Raw genomic sequence first — 21731 nt, 5'->3', positions numbered from 1 at the left:
GTTTATACGAGACAATTGTCGGTTTTCATACCTCGACCTTCTTAGGTCGTTTTATTCGGCCTTCCTAGGCCTAACCCAACCCATTCGACCAATCATCCCGTCTGGACGGTCCAATTTTTATTTGGGCCTAAGGATAGATAGCGATTGACGTCAACCATACCGTGGTACATACTCCTGTTTGTATCAAGGGCTTTCACTACTCGAAGAAATGGACTAGGAACCGACCTTACTCTTGTTTGGCACAGACCTCTCCAAAGACCAGGGTTTGATCGCTTGGTATGGCAACCCACCCTTTAAGCCAAAACCCTTTAAATACACTCAGCATACCGTTATAATGCCTGTATGTTTGTATCATATACGTGATCACCATTTTGTAAATAAAACCATGACGAAATTTCTGTAAAATCAAAATCTCTTTTAAAATGCAAATAATTTCAAAAGTGGCCTAAAATAGCGCAAAGTGAGTTGAAACTTTGTCCAAATATCCAGTCAAAATTCAGGCCTCGAAACCCATTTCAAAACTCACCACGAGTCAACACTCCTACAACTACACTATAGTTGCCTAGGACAAACATTTTAAAATTTGTCATTTTTAAACCTCACTTAACACAGTGGCACGCTCCCACTTCACAAGTCGAGTCTTTATTTTTGAGTAAGTGTGCTAAGATGGTCGATCGTGTTTTGATTCGTCGTCGATCTCTTATCCAGTTTCCAAGATGCCTTGAACTAGTCACGCAGCGTTAATCGTCAACCAAAACAACCCGGAAATGGTAATGATCTAATCCTAGCTGCGCTCATTCGTCTCCAAACAAGCCAAGACCAAGCTTATGCTCGCCTCAATGCTATTGAAGGCCGAATTGTCGCTGTAGAAACTAGGCTTCCTCTTGCAGAGAACGATGTTCCTGACGCGAGCGTGCATGATAACCTTCTATCCTTTGTTGGACAACTAGAAGTCAACCCCCCACTAGGTCCTACTGAAGCTGAAAAGCGACTCCAATACTTGGAGGAGCAACTAATGTACCTTAAGGGAGATGACATCTATAGGGAGAATAATCGCAAGTATGAGGCGGTAAATGCTCAATTGCCAACCAACTTTAACATGACTGACATCCCGAAGTTCAAGGGACATGAAAACCCTTTGAACAACATTCGTGCCTTCAAATATTATATGTCTATCAAAGGCATCAAACCTGAGATGTTTCTAAGGATCTTTCCTTCATCTCTCGACACTATTACTAAGCAATGGTTTTACTCTTTGGAGCACAAGAAAATCGCTACCTGGGATGATGCCGCGGTTGAGTTCACTAAACAGTACGCGGATAATGCCGAGATCTAAGTTAACATGCGCACTCTAGAGGTTCTTACCTAAAATGAGAAAGAAGGCTTCACTGACTTCCTAAGTAGGTGGAGGAAGACTAGCACACAACTTGTTGAACGCCCAGATGAAGCTACTCTTGTGGAAAAGTTCGTAGATAACTTGAGACCTAGTTATGCAAACCACCTGAGGTTCCAAAATATAAAGTCCTTCAAAGATTTGACTGTGCTATGTACAAGAATTAAAGACGACATCCGTAAAGGGCTCTTGTCCAAAACGGTAGGTCGTGGATATCAGGGTTCAACGAGTCGTTCTTATGGCTGCACTAGCAAAACCGATGAGGTTAATCTTGTTGAATCTGCTAAGAAGAATAACCCGCAAAGAAAGTTCACGAACATTGGTGATTCATATTCCAATGCTCTGAAAAGGTTGATGAAACAAGGTAAGCTCCAGCCCATAGGATCTACACCTGACCCAGAGAAGAATTCTAAATTATGGGATGAGATTGCATACTACGAATATCATAGAGACAAGGGACACCATAAAGAGAAATGTTATAAACTGAAACATTTCCTTTAGGATATGATCGAAGATGGTCATCTACCCATACCTCCCGGAGGTAAGCCCAACAATACTCAGAATCCTCTTGGAGTTCTGACTATCACAGATGAAGAGTCCACCTTGGATTGTTCACATCTCATTTCTCCAGTCGAGGATAAGGTTCATGCACTAGAGGAGGAAGGGAGTTATTCCACCATTTCTCCTACCATCGCCGATTTTATCGCATGGGCAAAGAGTGTAAATAGGCAAGTCTTAGAACTGGAAGCTGTGGTGGCATCCCTACGTAGTCCAAGCACCATACCAAAGGGAGACACGCCACTAGCTCCAATCCTATCTCAAGAGTCTATAATGCAAGACGTAATCGCAGTAGTTGGCAATCTAGTCGAGCAAATAATCAGTCTGGAAGCTGAAACCATCAGGTTGAGAGAGCTCAATATCGTCAACGGAATATGGGCTGATGACGATGAAGACGAATACCTCACAGAACACTACCTAGTCAAAGCCATTGAGGATATAGTGAAGGCTAGCGAGGACCAAGACATAGACCACCTTAGATCGCTCAGGACGTCCCTATCAAAATGTCTCTCAGAACGGTACTACCGTCAATGGTCCAGTTACTAACACCAATGTCATCACACCAAACGATAGTGAAGATACCTCTACAGACCATCTACTGAAATAACTGCAAAAGACAAAGGCTGATCTTTCAATCTGGCAATTAGTTGCGAGTTTATTCCCCCATCGCCAAGCTTTACTGCAAGCATTGGCTAAACTGAACGTAGCGCACAATTCTACGCCTGACAACGTAGTCAACCTAGTCTTCCAAGACTCAGTTAAGCTAAGTAACCCGGTTACTTTTTCAGATGAGGATTTGCCTCCTTTTGGCACTAGCCATAACCTTGCTATATATATTACAATCACATGCTTAAAGAAAAATGTACCAATGACTTTGGTGGATGATGGCTCCGCAGTCAATGTCATACCACTAAAGATAGCACACAAGTTAGGCATGAAATAATCGTATTGGACTCCTACCAACCAAGGTGTTTGAGCATATGATGGAACACGACGTAAAGTATTAAGACTAATCAACCTCACTATAGCCACAGGGCCAATCGAGCAAAAGGTCAATTTTCAAATAGTGGACATCGAGGCATCCTTCAATATACTTCTGGGAAGGCCTTGGATTCATGCTTCCAAAGCGGTAACATCCACCTTGCACCAGAAAATCAAAATTCCTCTAGATGGTAAAGTAGTGACGATCACCTCCTCACCTATCAAGGCTGTGATAGAGAAAATGTCAAACAATCAAGTAGTCACAGACCCAGTGTACGAGCTTGGGGGATTTTAGAGTATAAATCTTGTAGAGAGCGAACTGGCACCTCTATACCTCAACCCATACTCCAATTTGGTGGTCAACCACATACTCAAGTCCTAGGGAGGCTTCCCAGGAATGCTATTAAACCCCACCAAGAAGAATACCTTTGCACCTTACAAAGAAGGAAACTCTCAAAGGATACCACTAGGTTTGGGGTACAAACCCACGAAAGAAGAAGCCTTAGAAATGCTCACTCAGTTTCAAAACCGTACGAACAAAGGAATCCAAATGCGATCCTATCTCCCTACACTAAATGGATATTTCGTTAGACAAGGGAGTCAAGAGTACTTTCATGGGTTTTCCGAACCTTGGCACTATAAGGGAATGCAACTAGATGGAATTCAGGTCTTCCACGATTGTTACTTCATCCCTTCAGAAACGGTTCCTACCGTCAAAACTCGTCAAACACCTTGTTTAGATGAACAAGCTGTTAGCCTTCTGTTTAGAGAAGACCGATTCGTCAGGGCAGCACAGGATGAGATCATTACCCTGATACTTCAAGATGACCATTTCAACCCGACATCGCTAATTACTGAAACCAGTTCGAATCAGCAGAAAGGATGGAGAAAGTCGATCAAGTGGACTAACAACCAAGGAAACCTCTTCAAGGTCACTACTGGAGAAGGAGAGATGTTCAAAGGAGAACCTGAAAACAACGAATTCGAGTCAGAGTCAGAGTCGGAGTCGGAATCATAGTTAGAGTCTAGAGAAGTCGCTATAGAGTCTTCTTCTGTCGTCACTCCCCATCCCATTGTTTCTCCTAGCATAGCGTCACATAGTAACAGTAGCATGGGAAATGTCCCAGCGGCTGTCCCTTTACCGCCACTGAATACTGAACAGATGGCTTCTTTGTTTCACCTATTTACAAAATTTAATATGAATAAATCAGATTCTGCTTACTCCTTGTGTTTTTCTGAATGCAATTCTATTTACGATGATAATGAAGATGATCCTGACCCAGACTAAGTCGAATTACCTCGTCGAATTACCTCCCTATATAGTTAAAGAAATACTACAAGAGGGGGAAGGGCACCAGTTATAGAGAACACCGAACCCATCAACGTAGGAACCGAACTAGAACCCCAAAAACTTAGGATAGGGACGACCTTAAACCCAACTGAAAGGGCCAACTTCATCGATCTCCTACACGAGTTCAAGGACGTTTTCGCGTGGTCTTACAAAGACATGCCAGGGATCGACAGGGATATCGCAGAACATCGGATTCCAATCAAACCTGGTTTCAAACCCATAAAACAGAAACTCCGTCGGATGAGGACCGAATGGGCTCTTAAAATCAAAGAAGAAGTCAATAAACAATTCAAAGCTGGGTTCATCAAAGTTTCCAAGTATTCGGACTGGGTGGCTAACATAGTCCCTGTACCCAAATAGGATGGGCGAATCCGAGTTTGTGTTGATTTTAGAGACTTGAACAAAGCAAGTCCCAAGGACGAATTCCCTCTACCACACATCGACATATTGGTAGATAATACAGCAGATCACGCAGTTGTTATCCTTCATGGACGGGTATGCAGGGTATAATCAGATCAAAATGGTCATAGAAGATATGCATAAGACAGCCTTCGCCACTCAGTGGGGCACATATTGTTATACAGTTATGCCATTCGGGCTAATCAATGCTGGAGCTACATATCAACGCACCGCGACCACCTTACTACATGATATGATCCATAAAGAGGTAGAAGTATACGTGGATGATATGATTGTCAAATCCAAATACAGGAAGGGGCATATCGATAACCTTCGCAAATTCTTCCTAAGATTGCGCAAGTACAACATGAGGCTCAATCCTCAGAAATGTGCATTCGGAGTAACATCAGGCATGCTTCTGGGATATGTCGTCAGCTAGAAGGGAATAGAAATTGATCCGTCCAAGATCAAAGCTTTAATCAAAATGCCACAACCCCAAACAGAGAAGGAGGTTAGAGTATTTCTAGGCAAAGTGCAGTATATAAGCCGATTCATATCAAAGTTTACTATGATCTGCGAACCCATTTTCAAAAAGTTCAAGAAAACAGATCATACCATATGGGACGATTGTAACACCCGCGAATTTCCCATTTTGACATTTAAAATTTATTTAACTGTTACTTACTTTATTTCATAATTTTAAATTATTTAATTTTATTAATTTTATTTTTAGCACGATTTTTATAAAAGTAATATTTTAAAGCTTAATTTATATAAAAATACGTATTTTAGTCGGATAATATTAATAATAATAATATTAATAATAGTAAACTTCCGTCTTAAATTATAGTATGTTTAAGACAAATTTTCCGTCTAGCTGAGACCGTCACATTTTCACATGTGAGGCTAATCTACTCTCGACCTATCCCGGGTCGACAACACACCCCTCAATTTTGGCACCCAACTAATATAATAATAATAAATTTACTCTCCCTCACACTCTCTGACCAACCATACCCCGCCAACAACCCCCTATTCTATTCGAGATTTCTGTGTGAAAGCATAAAGGACCTGCACAAAACAAATGCTGCAGCTGTACAAAACGAACCAAAACAAGCTCCAGAGAAACCCTTTAATGGCGATCATAAAATCCTAGATTTCTAGCTCATTCTTCGACCAAACTCAATAATTCTTGCACCATTCTTCTCCTTATCTCTTCCTTCATCTTTTAAGGTAAGAAAGACATAGTCTTGTGGAGTTCTCGTCTCGACCCGTCTCATGAATGTGACGTTTTTAAGCTAACTCGGCTGTTATTACGGTTTCTAGGTGAAGACTTTGAGGACCCAGAAGGAAACTCGTTCATAATAGACCATTCTCTTGAAGATTGAAGAAAGTTAAGGTAACGGTGATAGATTACTCGACAAGAATGTCGAATTCCGTTTTACTTATCGTCTCATATGCCCTTGTTTGATTAAGTTTGGTTCTTTACACTTTTATAATTTGTATGCTTAGATTTATCGAGTCAAATTTCGTCTTTATACTCGAATTCGGTTGTTATTCATGAAGTAGTTGCGTTTAATTTCCGTCTAAATCTCGCTTTAAAAGTTGTCTTAAAATGGGTTAAAGTGGACTGTGTGGCTCTGATTTTATGTGTGCAGCCTTTTAAAATTATATACGCAGCATCCTTTCTCCTTTCTTTCTTTTCTGATTTGGGTTGTGAAATGCTATTTCATACTATTATTGGGAGTGAAGACGTAGCTATGGTCTGAATCTGAGTTCCTGTTAGCAAACTGTAGAAAAAAATTACAGCGAGAAATTAATCTCACATATCTAATGTCTGAAAATTGTATGGTTAATTTTCTGTCTTAAGTCGGACGAAAAACTGGTAATTGAAACGTGAAACATGGGACTGTTTTGGGTGTTTTTAGACGCGATTTGTGGGCTGAAATTGTCGTTAGTTCGAGTCAATTTAATTGCTCATGCCTTGGGTGCATACACAGAATGAATATGGTCTTTTGTTTAGATAAATTCGGCCTTATAACATGCTTAAAATTTCATCTTAAGACGGTCACAAATGAACTTAAACCGTGAAAATGGATTTGTTGAGCCGTTTTCGTGGGCTGTTTTTAGACGGTTTTCTAGCTTGGGTCTGAGCCAAGTCTCCTACTTCCGTCTCAAGGGTATATTGAAGAATAATATGGATCACTTGTATGATAATTTTCGTCATCGTGAAGAGTTTTCACAAGGATGCGTTCCCTGCCTTTCTTTTGTGTCTTTTGTTAGATGGGACGTGTTGTGAGCCTAGTTACTCAAGATTTAGTATTTGTTTTTCTTGCGGATACAGAGCTGCTAGGCTGTTAATATTACCCATTAACTCATTTTCTTGTCCAATGAGGTTGATTAAACTGCCTTTATTTAATTTGGTTGTTCGAAATGTTTAAATTTCTGTCTCGTTTATTATATAACATAATTCGTTAAATATCGTTCATTCTTATATTTTCCTCTTTTGATTTATAATTGTGGAATTCCGTTATATATTTATATTTCCGTCTTAACTTGGTCCCAAAATGGGTGCTTTTGGCGCCAAGTTTGGTTTATTCAAATTATTAATGTCCGTCTCGTGTTTTACATAACGTGACTCGTAAATATCGTTCTTTAACATATTCATACATGTTGGGCTCACTACTCCTTAGTTTTGGGCTCTCTTTGTATACTAAATGACTTATTATATTTTAGTTTTTGGGCCTTAGGTGAGTAAATGGGTGGACTTCATATGACTAAACTTTTGGGTTGTACATGACTAAGTGTTTGGACTTGTTGTATACTTGTATGCCACTTATTGGATTCACATAAATCTTAGGTTGGGATTCACATGATCATGGGGTTAGGTTTAGTAAGTTCCATTTAATGGGCCATGTATAGTTTACGTTTTGGGCTCGTAAATGGGTCATTTGTGTTGGTCACATTTTATCTCGTAAATTATTCTTTATCACTTATTATATTTTATTTAACCGGCATATTAAATTATAAAAAGGAATATCTATTAATATAATACAAGTATGAGATATTTATTATAAATAGTTACTTGTAGTGAGTCATATTCTAGATAATGTCTAGTATTGTTCGGTTGTGAGAGTCTTGGTTCTACCGGAATACTAGGGGTGAGCCTGAGGCCCTCTAGTTGCGGTATGAACGTCGGGAGTGATGTTCCCATCTGTACTCATGGTGATGCAGACCATAAGTATGAATGTGACATTATCATCTCGACCCTGAGTCTTGATCCTATCAGATACTAGGGGTGAGCCAGAAGCCCTCTAGTTGCGATATGATTCAGCGGGAGTGATGTTCCCATCCGTACTCATGGTGATGCAGACCATAAGTATGAATGTGACGTTAAGCATCCCGTCCCTGAGTCACGGTCCTATCGGATTTTAGGGGTGAGCCATAGGCCCTCTAGTTGTGGTAAGGTCGTCGGAATTGATGTTCCCATCCGTACTTATGGTGAGATGCAAGCCATGAGTATGAGTGTGACATTAATAATCCCGTTCTATGTGCTTGTTTGTTGTGCTTGGTTGTTGTGCTTGTTTGTTGTATTTGGCCATGTTTTAAAGGTAACCGCTGAGCCAGATACTTTATGTGTTGTGCCTCGGACATGTTTTAAAGGTAACCTCTGAGTCGGGCACTTGTTTGTAGTATTTGGACATGTTTTAAAGGTAACCGCTGAGCCAGATACTTTAGAGGTCGTGCCTTGGACATGTTTTAAAGGTAACCGCTGAGCCAAGGTACTTAAGGACTTGTGTCTCGGACATGCTTTAAAGGTAGCCTCTGAGCCGGATGCTTTGCTTATTATGTGATGTTAGTAGTCCCATTTCATGTATTGTATGTTGTTTGGTTTCCAAAGTTGGATGTATCATATGCTTTATCTATGATTGACTACGCATGTTTTGAATGTTAGTCTCATGTTTTAATACTTGAATCAAATGTTTATATTCATGATGTTCTAATATGTTCTTGTTTATCTGTGTTTCGACATTTTGTGGCTGGGAGAACCTTGAGTTACTCCCTACTAACTGTGGCGTTCATGTTTACATGAATGACCGGTTGTGAAGATGCTGACGTGGGGAAGACGTGTGGGCTAGCGAGAACTAAAACCTTGGACTAGTAGTTGGTTTATTAGGATTGCTTAGACTCACCTTTTATCTTTTGTCATTCGAGGGATATATTTTCCCTCACCTTTGACTATCGCGTTTGTATAATTAAATCTTTATTTCCGCATTCGTTATTTGTCTTTTAGATTTTTATGAACCCGCGCTTTATAAACTTTAAAAGTTTCAAAAATTTCCTAAAATTCCGCATTTTATAAGTTATATTTTCCTCGTTATTGCGGGGGTTCACAACGATGATTGTCAAAAGGCGTTTGACAAGATTAAGAAGATACTGGCTAAGCCACCAGTGCTAATGCCTCCCCAACGAGATCAACCTCTTGGTTTATATCTCACAGTCACCGAAACAGCCATGGGGGCTATGTTCGCACAAACTGTTGGAAAACGAATAAAGAGCTATCTACTACCTTAGTAAGAAGTTCTTAGAATACGAGTGTAATACACATCTTTCGAAAAGACATACCTCGCTCTTGTGTGGGCGACAAAGAAGCTACGCCACTGCATGCTTAGTTACTCTGTCAAAGTGTATTCTAAAATGGATCATGTCAAATACCTCTTCGAGAAACCCATTCTCAACGGACGTTTTGCAAGGTGGACCTTAATGCTCTCAGAGTTTGATCTCAAGTACGTACCTTTGAAGGTCATAAAGGGGTGCGCCATTACCGAATTCTTCGCAGATAATCCTATCAACGATACTCAGGTAATAGACACGTGGTTATTTCCAGATGAGGACATCCTACAGACCAGTGTAGACTCTTGGGATCTTTATTTTGATGGAGCATTAAATTTAAGAGGATTTGGAATAGGAGTGTTGCTCATTTCTCCTGAAGGCAAGCATACACCACTTTCTGTCAAACTCGTCTTCGAGGTGACAAACAACGCAGCAGAGTATGAAGCTTGCCTTATCGGTCTACAAACAGCAGTGAGCTTAGGCATCAAGAATCTTTGAGTTCATGGAGACTCATCCTTTATCATTAACCAAGTTACGAGATCTTGGAAAATTCGAAGCGAAAGTCTAGCACCTTATCAGGCTAGGATAGATCAAGTAGCGCAATTCTTCGATCAGGTCACTTATCTACACCTACCTCGTGAAGAGAATCAATTTGCAGACGCTCTTGCGAAACTTGCAGCCCTGATCAATATGCCAGACAACATGGCTGAAATGCCTTTATGCATCAAACGACGGTCAGAACCAGCCTATGTACACCACCTTACAGATGAAGAAGAAAGCTCAGAGGAACCCTGGTTCCAAGCCAATCTAAACTTCAAACTTAATGGTATACACCAACCAGATATGGATAAGAGGGGACAATGTGTCATACACATACTAGCCTATCAATACCTCCTCATGCAAGGAGAATTGTATAGAAGAACGCCTCTTGGTGTCATCTTGCGTTACTTTGATCAATCATAGGCACGGAAAGTGATGGAAGAAGTCCGCGATGGAGAATGCGGTCCTCACATGAGTGGACCCATGATGGCAAAGAAAATCACACGTCTAGGATACTACTGGACAACAATGGAGTCCGATTGTATTAAATACGTCAGACATTGCCGTAATTGCCAGATCTTTGGGAATGTGCAACACGTTCCTCTCTCAATGCTTTATACTATGACATCTCCTTGGCCATTTTGTGCCTGGGAAATCGCCATCATTGGAAATATTACTCCAGCTGGAACGGGAGGTCACTGTTTCATTTTGGTAGCTATCGACTATTTCACCAAATGGGTCGAGGCAGCGTCCTACACCGCCCTTACAGCTAAACATGTGGCAAAGTTCATACAAACCAATATCATCTGTCGATATGGTTGCCTACATGAGATCATTAGTGACAATGGGTCACATTTCCAAGCCGAAGCTGCACAATTGCTAGCCAAATACAAAATCAAGCACCACCATTCTTCGCCTTATAGACCTCAAACTAACGGCGCAGTGGAGGCTGCTAACAAGAATGTCGTCATGATCCTCAAGAAAATGATCGACAATTATCGAGATTGGCCTAGCAAAATACCCTTCGCACTATGGGGTTATTGCACATCAGTTAGGACGCCCACTGGGGCTACTCCTTTCTCTTTAACCTATGGCATGGAGGCTGTGCAACCAGTTGAGTTGGAAATTCCATCCTTATGCATTTTGCTTGAAAGTCAAATCCCAGAAGCTGAATCGAATAGGGATCGTTATGAGGAACTCATCCTCCTGGATGAACGAAGGTTTCCCGTATTGCATAATGTGCAAACGTATCTGGCACGTATCAAATGAGCCTTTAATAACGGGTTAAGCCCAGGAACATCAAAGAAGGAGATTTGGTGCTCAAATCACTCAGAGCTCTTTTACCTGTCGATCCACGGGGAAAGTTTAAACCTAACTGGGCCGGTCCTTTCTTAGTCAAGTCCATACTCTCAGGGGGTGCGGTTAGGATTACAGACTTAGATGGGAATGAATTTTATAATCCTACTAACTTAGACCAATTGAAACGGTACTACCCTTAGAATAGGACAAGAAAACGCGTCTCGCGTAACCCATGTGCCGCTCATGCGACACTAAATAAAATCGGCCCCTGGCCAGCTAAATGTCTCTGTGCTCTTGAATTTTGACATTTGACATCCTCATATCATCAAATAAGTTGAATTGTACTTGGGAGTAAGTAAAGCACATGCTTACTTTTCTTAAGTTCATTACAAGCTCTTTCTTCGAACAATTATTCTTTTACATTTACTCGAACTACGCACAGAGTTTGATTTCATTTTTTCTAATGAATACGTAGGCAATCCTTCACAGGATACAACCCGTCTTTTTTTTTTTTTTTTTAAAATGTAAATAGAAGGACATTTGCATTTGCATTTGAAATTCGACAAGAATAATAAAAGAAAATCATAACAGTTTCTTAACTAATAAATCTCTTATTCATTGTTCCATAAATAATAATAATATGCCAAATACATATAAAATAAAAATGCTGAAAATAAATGCTACGCTAGGCTTCGAAAAATCCCGTCGTTTATAATAATAATAATAATAATAATAATAATAATAATAATAATAATAATAATAATAATAATAATAGTAATAGTAATAGTAATAGTAATAGTAATAGTAATAGTAATAGTAATAGTAATAGTAATAATAATAATAATAATAATAATAATAATAATAATAATAATAATAATAATAATAATAATAATAATAATAATAATAATAATAATAATAGTAATAATAATAATAATAATAATAATAATAATAATAATAATAATAATAATAATATAATGATAACTAAGGCTATTCTTCCATCTGCCTCTTGCCTTTGTCACCTTTGTCATATTTCTTGTCTTGACAACGAGCCGGCTGCTCTTGTGTCGATTCCGACCTAATGATCAGAGGTCTCTCTCGCGGTCTAGCCTTACCATTTCGATCCATCACCATCTCTACGACAGGAGCAGCTCTCGGTTTCTTCGACGGACGAGTAACTAGGAATCCGGCTTTTTCTTCCTCTCCAGTCAAATACTTTTGATTCTCCATTGCTACTTCGTGGGTCTTGTAATCCACAGGCTCGTGTTTCCTCAACTTCTCGCGTTCTTCGGGAGTACTAGCCTTTCTCCATTGCAAGTATGAATCAGATACCCATAAAGAGCCAATAGGAACTGGTATGAACCACATGTTCCTCTGAGCCCACCTAATTACCCACTCTCGACATGACTCCGAAGTGTGTGCGAATGTAGTCTGAGGATCAGTGTCAAGTTTCAGGATCTTCTGCCTAAGGCCCACTTGCCTCATCAATCTCTCCGGAAAAATGCAAATCATAAATTCTAAACCAGGGATACGAATAGACCGTGTCGGATCCAAAGATGAAACCCTAGTGACTGACCTGAGGTGCCACCATGGCACAATCCATCGGATCAAGAGACCACCTTCACTCTTCAACTTATTCTCCCAATAGTTACATACCCGAGTGAAGTCCACCATGTAGAGCCTGGTTCTCATTGCAATTAATCGAGCATGGTATCCCGGCACATTAACTGGGGGCTCAATCAATCGCAGTCGTTCCATCAGCCAAACCTGCAAAAGAAGACTGGAATTAATGCCCATATTTCAACCACGAAAAAAAAAACGAAAAAAAAAAGAAACAAAAAAAAAAGAAACACAAAAAAATGAAACAAAAAAAGAAAAAGAAAAGAAAAACGGTTGAAATATGGAAAGTAGGTTCTTACCTGCAGAATGACGGGACTTCCCAAATAAGGAAGCTCACAGTTGGCCTTTCTGTTATCCAAACCAAGAATGGTCTTTCCTAAGCAAAGGCATGCGGGGCTCTTGCGCAGCTCCATTTGTTCTACTAGGCTCAGAAAACGAGGATCCCCTCTCATGTCATCATTTAACATGCCCTCGAAGGACATAGCAATGAAGTAGACAAAACCCGAAGGCCCTGCGTCTCGCAACATAAGAAATAGAAGGGTCCTCCCTATTTATGAATCAATGAATAAAGTCAACCATACGGACACCTTTTGAGATCACAAGACGGTCCACCTCGACCTTGGTCAATCCAAGCAAGTCCCTAAATTTATTTTTATATCCTTGAGAGCTAAGGGGTAGAGCGGGTAAATTTTCTGGATCCCATCCTCCAATAGCAGCTATTTCTTCGGGAAAAGGACAAATATCGCCTCCAGAAAAGGCAAACACGTGAAAATTTGGGTCCCAAAACTCAAGACATGCATCCAAGAAAGGCTTCACAATTTTCACTAATTTAAGACTCAAGATCGATCCAATATTAAAAGCACCTATGTCATGTTTCTCAACATTTGTGAACACATTTGTCCACTTCTTGAGACGGTTTTCAAAAGCATCCATAATTTTGAGATTTTTTAAGGAGATATAAGAGCTTTTATGTAATAGACGGAAGAAAGATTAAGGAATTGTGTGAATAAAAGCTTCCCCGAAGTCTCTATTTATACTATTTTCTATTTCCTAATTTCTGTCGAAGTCTGACTAGTCGGGGAGATGACGCAGCATCTGCTGCGCCTCTTCGAAGGGTCGCAGCTCTTGCTGCGCCTCTTCCCCAGGCCCTTTTCCGTGATTCTCAGCTTTGGATCTTTCCTAAATTGTTTTTTGCTATAATTTCCTATTCCTATATGATTTTAATTTGGTAATTCCGTCAAATTACCAAGTTTTATGTTTCCTAATTCGTTTTAGGCTCGCTTTTCGAGACAAAAGTCGACATTTTCGCCAAACGCGCACACTTACCCATTTTTTTATTTCTTTTCTTTTTAGGGGAATCATTTCACACCTATTTTTTTCAACACATTTCACACTTAGCCATTTTTTTTATTTTTTTTTAAGGGGCAGCCCTCTCTACTGACCGGTCATTTTTTGAGCATTTCTGATCAGTTTTTGCCATTTTTAGACATTTTTGTCATTTTCGCTCATTTTCAGGAACTTTTCTTTTTTACTTTACTTTTGCGCCAGTTTAGGCCACCTATATGCTATGTGTTTTACGTGTAAATTCTATGTAAATTTCGCCAGCATGACGGCACAAACCGTCACCTACCAAACCTGTTTTTTAAGCTAACCTGCAGGAACAACAAACAACCAGCAACAAAGGCACTCAGGCCGTTATATACACAACCAAAAAGACAAGTATCTACATCAAACTGGGGGCTGCCACCCAAAACAGAGTCCGAAAAGGTTCAAAATGTACAAATTATACAAGACGATAAAAAAAAGTGAAAGCAGCTAGTCCTGGTGGTTTCTCAACTCAGCCACGGTCGCCTCAAGAGAAGCGATCTCAGCGTCTCTGACCTTGAGCTCCCTCAACATACGAGACGTCTCCTCTCGAGACTGTGCTAGCTCGCGCTTCAGGTCACGCTCGCGCTCAAGGTCACGCTCTCTCTGCACACGAATGAAGAAATGCCTCATTTCAATCATTTTCAGAAAAATGAAGCAACATTTTTCATTACAATAAAATTCGAAATGTCAATAAAATGAAAAAAGTAAGGGAATGAGAGGTTCATAGCTGTCGTCCCCGGGCACCTACGAGTGCCTCGATCGCCGTAGCTCGCAGCCGGTTGGCTATCCTCCACAGAGCCACGTACCGAGACGGTGCCACCTGCGTTCAAATAACAAAGAAGGTTCAAAAGGAACAAACGCATTTTTATGCAACGAGATAAAAGACAACCAAAGCTGGGGGATTACCCTCCTCACCAGGTGCTGCCACTCCTCCAAACCTGTGTCCGTCACCTCCTCGCCGGAGTTGCGGATCTCCGAGATCGTCGTCAAACCCGCCTCTTCAGTGTACTCGAGCGTCTCTGGGTAAGCTGGGGGCTCGACGTCTGCCACCTCGATCACCTACAATGTTCAAATGGCTCTTTATTTGACGATCATTCATCGTTTGTCAAGTCAATTCAAGAATAAGAAAAGGAAAGATAACTTACTACGATCGGCCAGTACGCCAACCTCCGGTGAACGAACTCGGAGTACTCCGCACCAGGCAGAAGGAGGGCGTCACCGCTAGCGTCAGCCAAGTCAGCCTCTCTCTCAACGTCAGAAGGCTCCCTAAACATCGTCCGTGGAGGATCGATGGGGACCGTGAAGGTGTCACGAGAGCACTGCCGAGTCAAATGCTCGCCCAGGTACCACACGGGTCCCATGGGCGTCCTCAGCAACAGCCGACTTGAGCTCCTAGGACGAAGGACCTCAGCCACGAAAGCTGGAGACTCGGGGTAGTCCTCCCAAGGTCTAGGTTAAAAGGCAAACAAACATTCCTATGATCGGCTCTAAACAGGAGAGAGATTATTCCTATAATCACTTCTAAAGAAAAAATAATCAAACAAGGATTGAAAGCACTTACGTCGTCCAACTTCAGGGCATTCACGCCCCATTGACAAACATCGTAAGAGGAGCGCTGGCTCTTCCTACGGCACACCACCCAGTCCCTCACGACTGGGTACGCCCTCGACTCGGGCTCCGTCCGCTTGGGCGCGAAGCTGGGAAAGTAGGAGTACACCCACGCATGCAGACAGAGTAATCCTTTATTTTCTACAATAATGATCTTTCAAAATTTAATAGAAATAGAGAAATGACGAAATAATGATCTTTCATAAGTGTAAATAAAGGTTCGTACCTCCAACAAGAGTCCAGGACCGACAGTAGCGGGAGAAGTCCACTTCTCCATCAGCTCAGGACGTACCATGGCCCTCAGGTAGCGAGTGAGGACCGTATAGCCAGAAGTAACCCAGTCCCACCGACTCAGGCTACTCAAGTCAGACAGAAAAGGAAGAAGCTTTGTCGACAGCCTCTCCCCCTTGTCTCCGAGGTAAATCGAAGACAAGAACCACCACAGCCACAAGCGGGCCCTTTGCTCCGTAGTACAAGGAGTAGGAGGCACCTTCCTCCCATCCATCATCACCGTCGCCGGGGTCCTACCTGCAAAGTAGTCCCTGACGTAAGAACTCGGCACCAACCCAGGAATGCTGGCAGCACCTGCCACCAAGTTCCAGCCGATCAGCCCCAACGCCTCGGCTGAGTCCACTCTCATGGCCGTCAAGGGCCACACCAAAGCCTCCTCTCCATACGGCAGGCCCGAGATTATGTCGTAGTCCTCCAAAGTGACCCCGACCTCTCCAAAAGGCATATGGAAAGTCGAGGTCGTGTCCCAATACCGATCAAGGAAAGCTCGAATCAGGCTAAGGTTAGCCCGAATCTTCCTCTCCCTGATCGCCCTCCAAGCTCCCACCAAAGCCTCGAAGGCTCCCAAATCGATGATGGCTTTCTCCTCCTCCGACAATCTCTCGAAGGCATCCATCATCGTTGTGTAACCGGGAAAAGGACCTCATGTTCCCGGCCTCCTGTATCAATGCAAAATAAGGCTATCTTTAGCTTAAAACGAATGAGAAATGAAACGATGAAGCAAATGGAAAGAGTAATAGGAAAAGGCAAGTTCGACACTTACCAGACTCCTCACCATCCTGTACGACATGTGGCTCTCTGCCGCCCAAATGAGATGTCGACCATCCCATTTCTCGGCCCACTCGGGTGCACCCACTAGCTGGCGACCCTCTCGTCCCACGTTGGCCCTCCTCGGGACCTCCTCAGCCTCCTCCTCGATCACCTCCTCTCTCTCTCCCCCTACGAGAGCAAGAGAAGGGTCGAAGTCTACGTCCATGGGAGCCCTCCCCGACGTAGAAGGAATGTCACCTGCAAAATTAAGGTAAATCAGGCCGCGTCAAGCCACAACGAGCCTCAATGAGGTTATTTCAAGCATTTTCGAGCCCTAAAAGTGGTTTTTCTCGCCATCTTTGGCCATTTCTTTTAAAACCCGACCACTCATGTGGTAGGTTGGGGGAAGTCAAGTCTAAGTTCAAGCCTAGTCGCGGGTTTGAGTCGAAAATTCGGCAGCATTTCTCTAAAATAGCGATTATGCCCTAGAAAAGTGTCCTGAAAGAGTTGTCACAAATCAAAAATATGACATGATATCAAGTTTACCCATTACACAAGAGTTCCAAAAAACCAAATTTCATCAAAAATTGACAATTCTAAGGCCATTTTCGAAGCGATTTTCGAAACAGCTGAGAAACCGTCTCATTTTCGCTCAAAAGCTCAATACTTGACGAAAATTCAAAAAGAATACATGGTTATGTTTCTAACATTTCCAATTATCCATTTCTAATGTCAATTTTATCAAACAAATCCATTGGAGGCAAAACCGCCAATTTTTCGAAATTAATGGAAGGGGAAACCCTAATTTTCGGCCCTAATTTGATCAAAAAACAAGAATTAAAGCAAGAATGTGATACATACCTCGATTAGTCATGATTAATGGCATGATTTGATCAAATTTTGACGGATTTTGGTTGGAATTTTAGAGAGTTTGGAAAGAATTGTGTTTTGGTAATTATGAAATAAACACGGGTTTAGTCGTGTTTTTACCCAGACAGGGACAAGCCTTGGAAATGACGCAGCAACTGCTGCGCCCTTTCCAAATGCCACAGCTCTTGCTGCGCCTATTCCCCAGCATCTTTCCAGCTCAATTTTTGAAAGGTCATTATAAGTTCGTTATTTGTGGGCCCGAGTTTTTGTGCGCCTCTTCTCTGACACCTTATATCATATATTTGGTTCTTTTGGGCATTTCTTTTTTGTCCGGACGCGTATTTTGCTAAACGGACTGCAAAGCCGTCACGAGGTTTTATCTCTCGGCAAGGATTTCTGCTGAACCAACTTCACAAAATTATCGGGACTTCGCTTGCAACAACGAGCAGGTTTCTAGCGGTGCTTAGGACGCACCACCACCAGTCTAGCCTCTTTATTTTCCCCAGCGGTGCTTAAGACACACTCTTATCGACATTTATCATCCAACGAGAGTTCATGACAACCGATTGCACTTCTCTAGAGATGGAGTTTGTTTGAAAGTAGATACAAGCAGATTTCCCAGAAATGATTCAATCCAGACAGAATCATCAATATATTCCCCAACAAGAGTTCGCTTGAGACCGACGCAAGCACATTCCCCAGCAGTTTATACCGACGTCCTGCTGCCCTCAATATTATTTGTTTCCTCCCGGACCTCGACAGGAGTGTCGTTCTCCAGAAGTTCCCATACTAACCGTCCTTTTAGGTTCATACACCTAACACTTTAGGTTCCCAACTACCCAGGTTCATACACCTAGTTTTTCTTTAGGACCCCACACCCTAGCACAATCCTTACATAGCTTTTAGGTCTTACCCTTAGCTCTTACGCACCTCTGGAAACATCTCGGGAAAGAAGTCTCAGGTATGGTTTCTTCTTATGGCTGGCGAGCTTCCTTACGTAGTCTAATGGACTTTAAATGACCCTCCCCGATAGTCGACAGACTCTAAAATGTTCCCGTGATGTGACCATTATTTGAACTTATTTAGTCCCCGAATTAGCCTCGTTCCTATGCTTTTTAGTGCATATTTGGGTCATTTACTATCTTTAGTCCTTTGTTTTGCATATTCATTGAGGTTTTGTTCCCTTGGTAGGAGAGGAGTGCAAACCTTGCATTTTCATGGCAAAATGGAGCTAAATTGATCGAATCTAATGACCAAGCATCAAAGAGAAGACAAGACTAGAAGGCCTTTGTACATATTATAGTAGATGGGCAATGATGAAGAAATACTTGCATCCCCGACTAAATCCCGGAGGATTGTTGGAAGAAGAAAAGAAGAAAAAGGAAGCTGTGACACAATCCGCCCGTCCAACCAAGAAGACGCTCGTCCAAGACATGAGGAATCCGAGCGTCTTTGCAGAAGGGACGCCCGTCCAAACACTCCACAATCCGCTCGTCCATCAAACAATCCGCCCGTCCAGCTACCAGGAAATCCGCCCGTCCCGACACCTTGGACGCTCGGATTCCCTTACAGTCCCATACGTCCTTTTCTTCCCTCCATGAAAGATGCGCATATTTATGAAAGACCGGCAAAAAGGAGACTCGCATCTTTTCTGAGAGGAGCGATTCCTCAAGGACTTAATCGTCATTTAAGCCCTTAGTAAACCCTAATTTGTGTACCTAATCCCCACTATAAATACCCCATTAGTCTAATTAGATAATCATGTTCTTCTTATCAATCCTTAGTGTAGTTTATATCATTCTAATCTCTTCTTAATCTTATAATCAACTTCTAATCAAGTCTTAATTCAAATCTCATTTCCTTAATTTCTCTTTTGTTCATCTTTTATTTTGGGTAATTGAAGATTATTTGGGTTATTATTGGGAGATTGACAACCTTTCAATCAATCAACAAGTACTTCTATTATTATTTGCTTTATTTTGGAATCATTAGTAGGTATAATCCTCTTAATCCCTTTTTAATTATTGTTAACCATCTTCATTTATTCATCATGTTTTGCTTTGTTAATGTGATTGACAACCTTGTTAACATGTTAAACTTGATAATGAGTGAGTAGTTTCCTTAAATAGGGTTAATGGGTAATTAGGGGAAACCAACATGGGGAATGATTCAAGCTTAATTTAATATGTTTGCATAGTTTATTTGCTTGCTTGTTGTGATCCCAACTTATGCACATGTTATGTTTGATGAAATGCGAGCCTATGAATCCTTGCATTTTTTACCCATCACCTACCTTTTCAATGAGACTTGTAAGACATAAACCAACTCGAGTCTCATTAGACCATGCATATAGTTGAGTAGGGAGGATTAAGTCGACTTGTAGGTGTTGTACAATCTAATCGATTCGGCTCCGAGACCCAAACCTTCCTAGGATTGTAAGATATAAACCAACTCGATCCATCACAACAATAATTGCTTGCTTATAATTTGAGAATATGTTTGTATGATCAATTACCATGAATCCCCTATGACCCCATGACACCCTAGTGCTTTTAATCAATTGTTTACATCTCATTTTAATCATCTTGCTTGTTTACTTTTATTGCTATTTAGTTTAGTGATCTTCTCATCTCAACCCCAAATCGTGACACCCCTAGACACCGCTACTTGCAATCGAAAATCCTACATCAATACCCGTCCCCTGGGATCCAGCCTTTACTTGCCTCTTTACTAATAGTAGAGTTGTTTATGAAGTTATAAATATTGTTTTGGTCTAGGTGCTCCTAACGACAAGTAACCGAAAAGTAAAGCTCTAAGTGAGTAAAGCCGGCCAAAAATGGCGCTCTTGTCGGGGACGGTGTTAACTTGATTTGATTTTCTTAGATTGTTATTAGTTGTGTCTTTCTTTGCCTTGGGGAAGTAAAACTCCTCAAGGTTTGTTCTAATTATTTCCGAGTTGTTTGATATTTTGCATATCTAGAAGATCACAAGGTAACTTGTTACCCATTGATCACGAAATTGAAAGGACTTTGACAAACAATAGAAGACTTGCTAGAGGTACTTTGAGAGGTATTGGTGAGGTTGTAGATATTCAACCAAACACTATTGAGTTCATCAACCCTTTTGCAAGAGAAGGTGAGGAGAACCCAACACAAAATCCAATACAAAATCAACCCACAATGCCTAAATTTTCATCACATTCCGTACCAACCGAGGAGAACCTACCCAATGGTACTCCCACATCACAACACTTAACCGGAAATTTCATTGCAAAATCCGCATTTATCCAATTAGTCGAAAGGAGCCAATTTGGGGGGATGCCTAGTGAAGACCCTCACTCACACATGGAGACGTTTTGTGACTATTGTGATGCGATTTCACAAACCAGTGTGACTTAAGACCAAATTCGATGGGTCTTATTTCCTTTTTCTCTAATTGGCACCGCAAAACAATGGTTGAAGAGCCTTGATAAGGCTACTCTTGGAATTGACTCTTGGAAGAAGTTGGCTCTAGCTTTCTACAAAAAAATTCTACCCTCCGGAAAAGACTAACATGCTAAGAGCTCAAATTACGGGTTTTAAGCAAAGGGATGAAGAATCTTTGCATGAAGCTTGGGAGCGGTTCAAAGGAATTTGTCGCTCATGTCCTCATCATGGACTTAGCGAGTGGTTCTTTGTACAACAATTTTGGAATGGTCTTTATGAAGACTCAAGAAACATTCTCAACATGGGATCAAATGGTATGTTCACCGAAGTTGACGATAATCAAACTTGGAACAAGATTGAGGAAATGGCGGTCCATAACTCACAATATAGTAGACCTCGCAAGGCTACTAGAGTAGGAAAGCATGAAGTGGACTCTATTACTCAATTGGGTGCTCAACTTAGTGCTCATATTGATACCATAAACTTGAAGTTTGAGAAGGCTATGGCTAAACTTGAAGAAGCCTCAAAATCACCAAAGCATCATGTTAATGCCATGGTAGCATCTTCATCAATCCCAAGTGGGATATGTGAGAATTGTGGAACTTTGGGACATGACCAAAGTGAATGTAGGGGAACAAATGAACAAGTAAAAGCTTTTCAAGCATAC

At 41.3% G+C, this 21731-nt stretch overlaps 1 non-coding gene across 1 annotated transcript; it reads right to left on the bottom strand.

The window, feature by feature from the left end:
- Window positions 1-21191: 21191 nt before the first annotated feature.
- Window positions 21192-21298, bottom strand: LOC141650625 (small nucleolar RNA R71). The gene has a single exon (XR_012546647.1). It is a non-coding gene; the product is annotated as a small nucleolar RNA R71 (small nucleolar RNA).
- Window positions 21299-21731: the final 433 nt, after the last annotated feature.

Source organism: Silene latifolia, chromosome 3 (genome assembly GCF_048544455.1).
Source record: "Silene latifolia isolate original U9 population chromosome 3, ASM4854445v1, whole genome shotgun sequence".
Taxonomy (NCBI): Eukaryota; Viridiplantae; Streptophyta; class Magnoliopsida; order Caryophyllales; family Caryophyllaceae; genus Silene; species Silene latifolia.
This window is presented reverse-complemented; position numbering and strand designations above follow the sequence as displayed.